This window comes from Schistocerca gregaria, unplaced genomic scaffold, assembly GCF_023897955.1.
Source record: "Schistocerca gregaria isolate iqSchGreg1 unplaced genomic scaffold, iqSchGreg1.2 ptg001090l, whole genome shotgun sequence".
Classification (NCBI taxonomy): Eukaryota; Metazoa; Arthropoda; class Insecta; order Orthoptera; family Acrididae; genus Schistocerca; species Schistocerca gregaria.
Genome location: NW_026062432.1, coordinates 978 through 10,000, shown reverse-complemented (window position 1 = coordinate 10,000; position 9,023 = coordinate 978). Strand labels below are relative to the sequence as shown.

Sequence of the window (9,023 nt, the reverse complement as noted above, 5' to 3'; positions counted from 1 at the left end):
TGCTTACCAAAAGTGGCCCACTTGGCACTCCGATCCGAGTCGTTTGCTCGCGGCTTCAGCATATCAAGCAAGCCGGAGATCTCACCCATTTAAAGTTTGAGAATAGGTTGAGGTCGTTTCGGCCCCAAGGCCTCTAATCATTCGCTTTACCGGATGAGACTCGTACGAGCACCAGCTATCCTGAGGGAAACTTCGGAGGGAACCAGCTACTAGATGGTTCGATTAGTCTTTCGCCCCTATACCCAGCTCCGACGATCGATTTGCACGTCAGAATCGCTACGGACCTCCATCAGGGTTTCCCCTGACTTCGTCCTGGCCAGGCATAGTTCACCATCTTTCGGGTCCCAACGTGTACGCTCTAGGTGCGCCTCACCTCGCAATGAGGACGAGACGCCCCGGGAGTGCGGAGGCCGCCGCCCCGTGAAGGGCGGGGAAGCCCCATCCTCCCTCGGCCCGCGCAAGGCGAGACCTTCACTTTCATTACGCCTTTAGGTTTCGTACAGCCCAATGACTCGCGCACATGTTAGACTCCTTGGTCCGTGTTTCAAGACGGGTCGTGAAATTGTCCAAAGCTGAAGCGCCGCTGACGGGAGCGATTATTCCGCCCGAGAGCATCCCGAGCCAACAGCGGCGCGGGTCCGGGGCCGGGCCAGGTAGGTCCGTCATCCGGGAAGAACCGCGCGCGCTTGCCGGGAGCCCGAGCGCCCAAAGGGGCGAATCGACTCCTCCAGATATACCGCCGAGCAGCCAGCCAGGACACCGGGGCTCTGCCCAACAGACGCGAACCGAGGCCCGCGGAAGGACAGGCTGCGCACCCGGGCCGTAGGCCGGCACCCAGCGGGTCGCGACGTCCTACTAGGGGAGAAGTGCGGCCCACCGCACACCGGAACGGCCCCACCCCGCGGCGAGTGGAAAGGCAACCGGACACGACCCCGCCGCGGATTGCTCCGCGCGGGCGGCCGGCCCCATCTGCCGAGGGCGGGGGCCAGTGGCCGGATGGGCGTGAATCTCACCCGTTCGACCTTTCGGACTTCTCACGTTTACCCCAGAACGGTTTCACGTACTTTTGAACTCTCTCTTCAAAGTTCTTTTCAACTTTCCCTCACGGTACTTGTTCGCTATCGGTCTCGTGGTCATATTTAGTCTCAGATGGAGTTTACCACCCACTTGGAGCTACACTCTCAAGCAACCCGACTCGAAGGAGAGGTCCCGCCGACGCTCGCACCGGCCGCTACGGGCCTGGCACCCTCTACGGGCCGTGGCCTCATTCAAGTTGGACTTGGGCTCGGCGCGAGGCGTCGGGGTAGTGGACCCTCCCAAACACCACATGCCACGACAGGCGGCAGCCTGCGGGGTTCGGTGCTGGACTCTTCCCTGTTCGCTCGCCGCTACTGGGGGAATCCTTGTTAGTTTCTTTTCCTCCGCTTAGTAATATGCTTAAATTCAGCGGGTAGTCTCGCCTGCTCTGAGGTCGTTGTACGAGGTGTCGCACGCCACACCGCCAGCCGGCTGTGCACGCTACCGAGAAAGTACCGGTATGCGAACCGCCAGGCGACGGGCGCGCATCGCACGTTTAAGGAGACGCGGCCGGCCACACAGGCGACCACGACACTCCCACGTCTCCGAAGCGGGACAAACGCCGCGCGCTTCAGTATACGTAGCCGACCCTCAGCCAGACGTGGCCCGGGAACGGAATCCATGGACCGCAATGTGCGTTCGAAACGTCGATGTTCATGTGTCCTGCAGTTCACATGTCGACGCGCAATTTGCTGCGTTCTTCATCGACCCACGAGCCGAGTGATCCACCGTCCTGGGTGATCTTTTCCTTTTCAGTCTCCCACTGTCTCTTTCAAGACAGTAGCATTTGCGGGACTGAGGCGTCTGACGGCCCCTGTTCCACTATTTTTTTTGTGTCCAACGGCCTCACAGCCGATGGGCGTCGTACGGCTCCACACCGGAGCGGACAGGCACTCGGGCGAACGTCATTCAAAACCGGCGCCAGGCGCCAGGTACCGCAGGCCAGCCGCTCCAGAGCTTCAGCGCTCGTACCACACAACAACAACACTTCCGCTAGTTTTGAGAGGCACGCGTGGTTCCGCACGCGGCGCACGGCCACTGCCGTACAGGTAGCGTGTTGCGCGACACGACACGCACATCGAAAGACATGCAGTCTAGTCGGTAATGATCCTTCCGCAGGTTCACCTACGGAAACCTTGTTACGACTTTTACTTCCTCTAAATGATCAAGTTTGGTCATCTTTCCGGTAGCATCGGCAACGACAGAGTCGATGCCGCGTACCAGTCCGAAGACCTCACTAAATCATTCAATCGGTAGTAGCGACGGGCGGTGTGTACAAAGGGCAGGGACGTAATCAACGCGAGCTTATGACTCGCGCTTACTGGGAATTCCTCGTTCATGGGGAACAATTGCAAGCCCCAATCCCTAGCACGAAGGAGGTTCAGCGGGTTACCCCGACCTTTCGGCCTAGGAAGACACGCTGATTCCTTCAGTGTAGCGCGCGTGCGGCCCAGAACATCTAAGGGCATCACAGACCTGTTATTGCTCAATCTCGTGCGGCTAGAAGCCGCCTGTCCCTCTAAGAAGAAAAGTAATCGCTGACAGCACGAAGGATGTCACGCGACTAGTTAGCAGGCTAGAGTCTCGTTCGTTATCGGAATTAACCAGACAAATCGCTCCACCAACTAAGAACGGCCATGCACCACCACCCACCGAATCAAGAAAGAGCTATCAATCTGTCAATCCTTCCGGTGTCCGGGCCTGGTGAGGTTTCCCGTGTTGAGTCAAATTAAGCCGCAGGCTCCACTCCTGGTGGTGCCCTTCCGTCAATTCCTTTAAGTTTCAGCTTTGCAACCATACTTCCCCCGGAACCCAAAAGCTTTGGTTTCCCGGAGGCTGCCCGCCGAGTCATCGGAGGAACTGCGGCGGATCGCTGGCTGGCATCGTTTATGGTTAGAACTAGGGCGGTATCTGATCGCCTTCGAACCTCTAACTTTCGTTCTTGATTAATGAAAACATACTTGGCAAATGCTTTCGCTTCTGTTCGTCTTGCGACGATCCAAGAATTTCACCTCTAACGTCGCAATACGAATGCCCCCGCCTGTCCCTATTAATCATTACCTCGGGTTCCGAAAACCAACAAAATAGAACCGAGGTCCTATTCCATTATTCCATGCACACAGTATTCAGGCGGGCTTGCCTGCTTTAAGCACTCTAATTTGTTCAAAGTAAACGTGCCGGCCCACCGAGACACTCAACAAAGAGCACCCTGGTAGGATTTAAACGGGGTCCGCCTCGGGACGCGAAAGCACCCCTTCGGCTCGCCCCACCGGCAGGACGTCCCACGATACATGCCAGTTAAACACCGACGGGCGGTGAACCAACAGCGTGGGACACAAATCCAACTACGAGCTTTTTAACCGCAACAACTTTAATATACGCTATTGGAGCTGGAATTACCGCGGCTGCTGGCACCAGACTTGCCCTCCAATAGATACTCGTTAAAGGATTTAAAGTGTACTCATTCCGATTACGGGGCCTCGGATGAGTCCCGTATCGTTATTTTTCGTCACTACCTCCCCGTGCCGGGAGTGGGTAATTTGCGCGCCTGCTGCCTTCCTTGGATGTGGTAGCCGTTTCTCAGGCTCCCTCTCCGGAATCGAACCCTGATTCCCCGTTACCCGTTACAACCATGGTAGGCGCAGAACCTACCATCGACAGTTGATAAGGCAGACATTTGAAAGATGCGTCGCCGGTACGAGGACCGTGCGATCAGCCCAAAGTTATTCAGAGTCACCAAGGCAAACGGACCAGACAAGCCAATCCGATTGGTTTTGATCTAATAAAAGCGTCCCTTCCATCTCTGGTCGGGACTCTGTTTGCATGTATTAGCTCTAGAATTACCACAGTTATCCAAGTAACGTGGGTACGATCTAAGGAACCATAACTGATTTAATGAGCCATTCGCGGTTTCACCTTAATGCGGCTTGTACTGAGACATGCATGGCTTAATCTTTGAGACAAGCATATGACTACTGGCAGGATCAACCAGGGAGCTGCGTCAACTAGAGCTGAGCAGCCGGCCGCCCGGGAGTGTGTCCCGGGGGCCCGCGCGAACACGCAAGCGTCCGCTCAATTATTCTGCAAACAGGAGGAGGCCGAGCTCCCCTGCACGATACACCTCGAAACCCTCTCAGGTCCCGGCGGCGCGCAGCGCCGTCCTAGGTACTTGGTCGGTTTCGAGAGAGGCGCAATCGCCCGGAGTTAGGCGAGTAGACGGTTTTAGTGCGAACACCCTTGCTCCCAACTGAGCTTGCCGCTGCCGACAGAGGCCCGGGAGCGTGCTGTCGTGGCATTGCCGGCGGGAGACAACACGCGCCACCTATGGTGACCGGCAGCTCCAACGCCAGCGCCACACAAGGGCAAAGCCCCACTTGGGTGCAGAAGCGAACTCTCCCAGCACAGCGCACGCGCCAACACGTCCGCACAACTGCGATACAAACCACCTGCGAGAACCGCTGGGGCGACCGAGCAGCAGACGGCGTCGCGGCGCCGAGTGCCAGGCGGCGGCGCATCCTCAACGCACACAGTCCTCAATCAGACCAGCACACTGCAGATGTCCACCGCGCTTCGCACCGGGCTCGGCTGAACCAACTTTGGCCGCCAGGCGCCGCGTGCAGGGTGCGCCGCAGCGTAGCTGCGCCGCCTGCCGGGCCCGTCGGCTGGCGCTCCTGCCACTCGGCGCCCCCCACCAGCCGCCTGTTGCGCGTGCGCCCACGCAGCGCGCGGCCAACACGCCGGGCGGCCCCCCTTCACCGGCCGGGAACAGTCCCACCAAGCCACCGCCGCGTATCGCTTCATACCCACATGGGCCTAGTCACGCGTGTGGATGTGGCGGGTACCGCTGAAACAACCGGTTAATAGCTGTACCGATCGTCGCCATCACAGATTCACCTCCAGCGTGAACAACCGCTCAACAACGGATTTCCAGTTCATTTGCGTATCTTGGGCAGTAAACGTAGATGTCCACCTACATTTGCGAATTCAACAATTCTTGCATGCCAGGATGTCATGTGTCACGACACGCTACATCAGACCACATACACACTGCGACATGTGCAGAAGAGAACACGTGGAAGGTGGCCCGCGCACGTATGCGATGTACCTTCCGCGATCCACTGTCAACCGGCATCTGCGGCATGTCCCAGATATGGAACGCGGTCCACCAGGGTAGCACTTTGTGTGAGGCAATACGACAAAGTCGGAATACACGCGTCACTACATCAGACGGCTCACGCTGACCTGACCTGACCTGACTCACCGCACCACCACCCCCAGCGACCCAGGGTGACATACAATGCGTTCGTACGTTCCTCCCACACGCCTCTACGGCGTACCACAGTGCAACCTAGCTGTTATTGGGAGACGAGACAAGTAGCATCAAGCACAACATATGGAAATTGAGATTCGACACCGTTGGGCACAGCCAGCGTACGGTCACACGTATCACACTACTTCACTCTGTACGTAACGACCGATGATCGGTACAGCGTGTGGGTTACGCGTACGACATCAGCGGACAATGGACACAGACCATACCACGACGTACACTGAGGGCGTCGACATCTGAATGCAACTGAACAGCTGCGAGGCTCATTTAACACTCAAACGCCAGACCGACCAGCTTGAGAGGACAGAGACACAAAGAGGGGGACAGAGGGGGACAGAGGGGGGGGAGGGGGGGGGTCGGCGATATAGTCCTATTGCAGTACAATTGACAGTGGATAGCAGGAATATGTGGAAAGTAAGCAACACTCGCAAGACATCTACATGAGGATAACAACGACACCAGAGATTCCGAGCAGTGAACTATGTTAGGCAAAGGGACAACGTGGGTTAGGTTAAGGGACAACGTGGGTTAGGTTAAGGGACAACGTGGGTTAGGTTAAGGGACAACGTGGGTTAGGTTAAGGGACAACGTGGGTTAGGTTAAGGGACAACGTGGGTTAGGTTAAGGGACAACGTGGGTTAGGTTAAGGGACAACGTGGGTTAGGTTAAGGGACAACGTGGGTTAGGTTAAGGGACAACGTGGGTTAGGTTAAGGGACAACGTGGGTTAGGTTAAGGGACAACGTGGGTTAGGTTAAGGGACAACGTGGGTTAGGTTAAGGGACAACGTGGGTTAGGTTAAGGGACAACGTGGGTTAGGTTAAGGGACAACGTGGGTTAGGTTAAGGGACAACGTGGGTTAGGTTAAGGGACAACGTGGGTTAGGTTAAGGGACAACGTGGGTTAGGTTAAGGGACAACGTGGGTTAGGTTAAGGGACAACGTGGGTTAGGTTAAGGGACAACGTGGGTTAGGTTAAGGGACAACGTGGGTTAGGTTAAGGGACAACGTGGGTTAGGTTAAGGGACAACGTCGGTTAGGTTAAGGGACAACGTCGGTTAGGTTAAGGGACAACGTCGGTTAGGTTAAGGGACAACGTCGGTTAGGTTAAGGGACAACGTGGGTTAGGTTAAGGGACAACGTGGGTTAGGTTAAGGGACAACTTGAGTTAGGTTAAGGGACAACTTGAGTTAGGTTAAGGGACAAATTGAGTTAGGTTAAGGGACAAATTGAGTTAGGTTAAGGGACAAATTGAGTTAGGTTAAGGGACAAATTGAGTTAGGTTAAGGGACAACTTGAGTTAGGTTAAGGGACAAATTGAGTTAGGTTAAGGGACAAATTGAGTTAGGTTAAGGGACAAATTGAGTTAGGTTAAGGGACAACTTGAGTTAGGTTAAGGGACAACTTGAGTTAGGTTAAGGGACAACTTGAGTTAGGTTAAGGGACAACTTGAGTTAGGTTAAGGGACAACTTGAGTTAGGTTAAGGGACAACTTGAGTTAGGTTAAGGGACAACTTGAGTTAGGTTAAGGGACAACTTGAGTTAGGTTAAGGGACAACTTGAGTTAGGTTAAGGGACAACTTGAGTTAGGTTAAGGGACAACTTGAGTTAGGTTAAGGGACAACTTGAGTTAGGTTAAGGGACAACTTGAGTTAGGTTAAGGGACAACTTGAGTTAGGTTAAGGGACAACTTGAGTTAGGTTAAGGGACAACTTGAGTTAGGTTAAGGGACAACTTGAGTTAGGTTAAGGGACAAATTGAGTTAGGTTAAGGGACAAATTGAGTTAGGTTAAGGGACAACTTGAGTTAGGTTAAGGGACAACTTGAGTTAGGTTAAGGGACAAATTGAGTTAGGTTAAGGGACAACTTGAGTTAGGTTAAGGGACAACTTGAGTTAGGTTAAGGGACAACTTGAGTTAGGTTAAGGGACAACTTGAGTTAGGTTAAGGGACAACTTGAGTTAGGTTAAGGGACAACTTGAGTTAGGTTAAGGGACAACTTGAGTTAGGTTAAGGGACAACTTGAGTTAGGTTAAGGGACAACTTGAGTTAGGTTAAGGGACAACTTGAGTTAGGTTAAGGGACAACTTGAGTTAGGTTAAGGGACAAATTGAGTTAGGTTAAGGGACAAATTGAGTTAGGTTAAGGGACAAATTGAGTTAGGTTAAGGGACAACTTGAGTTAGGTTAAGGGACAACGTGGGTTAGGTTAAGGGACAAATTGAGTTAGGTTAAGGGACAACTTGAGTTAGGTTAAGGGACAACTTGAGTTAGGTTAAGGGACAACTTGAGTTAGGTTAAGGGACAACTTGAGTTAGGTTAAGGGACAACTTGAGTTAGGTTAAGGGACAACTTGAGTTAGGTTAAGGGACAACTTGAGTTAGGTTAAGGGACAACTTGAGTTAGGTTAAGGGACAACTTGAGTTAGGTTAAGGGACAACTTGAGTTAGGTTAAGGGACAACTTGAGTTAGGTTAAGGGACAACTTGAGTTAGGTTAAGGGACAACTTGAGTTAGGTTAAGGGACAACTTGAGTTAGGTTAAGGGACAACTTGAGTTAGGTTAAGGGACAACTTGAGTTAGGTTAAGGGACAACTTGAGTTAGGTTAAGGGACAACTTGAGTTAGGTTAAGGGACAACTTGAGTTAGGTTAAGGGACAAATTGAGTTAGGTTAAGGGACAAATTGAGTTAGGTTAAGGGACAAATTGAGTTAGGTTAAGGGACAAATTGAGTTAGGTTAAGGGACAAATTGAGTTAGGTTAAGGGACAAATTGAGTTAGGTTAAGGGACAAATTGAGTTAGGTTAAGGGACAAATTGAGTTAGGTTAAGGGACAAATTGAGTTAGGTTAAGGGACAAATTGAGTTAGGTTAAGGGACAAATTGAGTTAGGTTAAGGGACAAATTGAGTTAGGTTAAGGGACAAATTGAGTTAGGTTAAGCGATAATCTGGTACAGCCACAGTTAGGTTAAGCGATAATCTGGTACAGCCACAGTTAGGTTAAGCGATAATCTGGTACAGCCACAGTTAGGTTAAGCGATAATCTGGTACAGCCACAGTTAGGTTAAGCGATAATCTGGTACAGCCACAGTTAGGTTAAGCGATAAACTGGTACAGCCACAGTTAGGTTAAGCGATAAACTGGTACAGCCACAGTTAGGTTAAGCGATAAACTGGTACAGCCACAGTTAGGTTAAGCGATAAACTGGTACAGCCACAGTTAGGTTAAGCGATAAACTGGTACAGCCACAGTTAGGTTAAGCGATAAACTGGTACAGCCACAGTTAGGTTAAGCGATAAACTGGTACAGCCACAGTTAGGTTAAGCGATAAACTGGTACAGCCACAGTTAGGTTAAGCGATAAACTGGTACAGCCACAGTTAGGTTAAGCGATAAACTGGTACAGCCACAGTTAGGTTAAGCGATAAACTGGTACAGCCACAGTTAGGTTAAGCGATAAACTGGTACAGCCACAGTTAGGTTAAGCGATAAACTGGTACAGCCACAGTTAGGTTAAGCGATAAACTGGTACAGCCACAGTTAGGTTAAGCGATAAACTGGTACAGCCACAGTTAGGTTAAGCGATAAACTGGTACAGCCACAGTTAGGTTAAGCGATAAAC

General features: G+C 52.3%; 3 non-coding genes across 3 annotated transcripts in view; all 3 read right to left on the bottom strand.

Moving 5' to 3' along the window:
• Positions 1–1,474, bottom strand: part of LOC126328154 (large subunit ribosomal RNA) — a 4,222-nt gene extending 2,748 nt beyond the window's left edge. The window contains exon 1 of the ribosomal RNA XR_007561696.1: positions 1–1,474. This exon is cut by the window's left edge and continues 2,748 nt beyond it. This is a non-coding gene — a ribosomal RNA (large subunit ribosomal RNA).
• Positions 1,475–1,662: 188 nt separating this feature from the next.
• On the bottom strand, positions 1,663–1,817 carry LOC126328147 (5.8S ribosomal RNA). Its single transcript, XR_007561689.1, has one exon. It is a non-coding gene; the product is annotated as a 5.8S ribosomal RNA (ribosomal RNA).
• A 362-nt stretch (positions 1,818–2,179) lies between these two features.
• LOC126328148 (small subunit ribosomal RNA) lies at positions 2,180–4,072 on the bottom strand. The gene has a single exon (XR_007561690.1). It is a non-coding gene; the product is annotated as a small subunit ribosomal RNA (ribosomal RNA).
• Between the last annotated feature and the right edge of the window lie 4,951 nt (positions 4,073–9,023).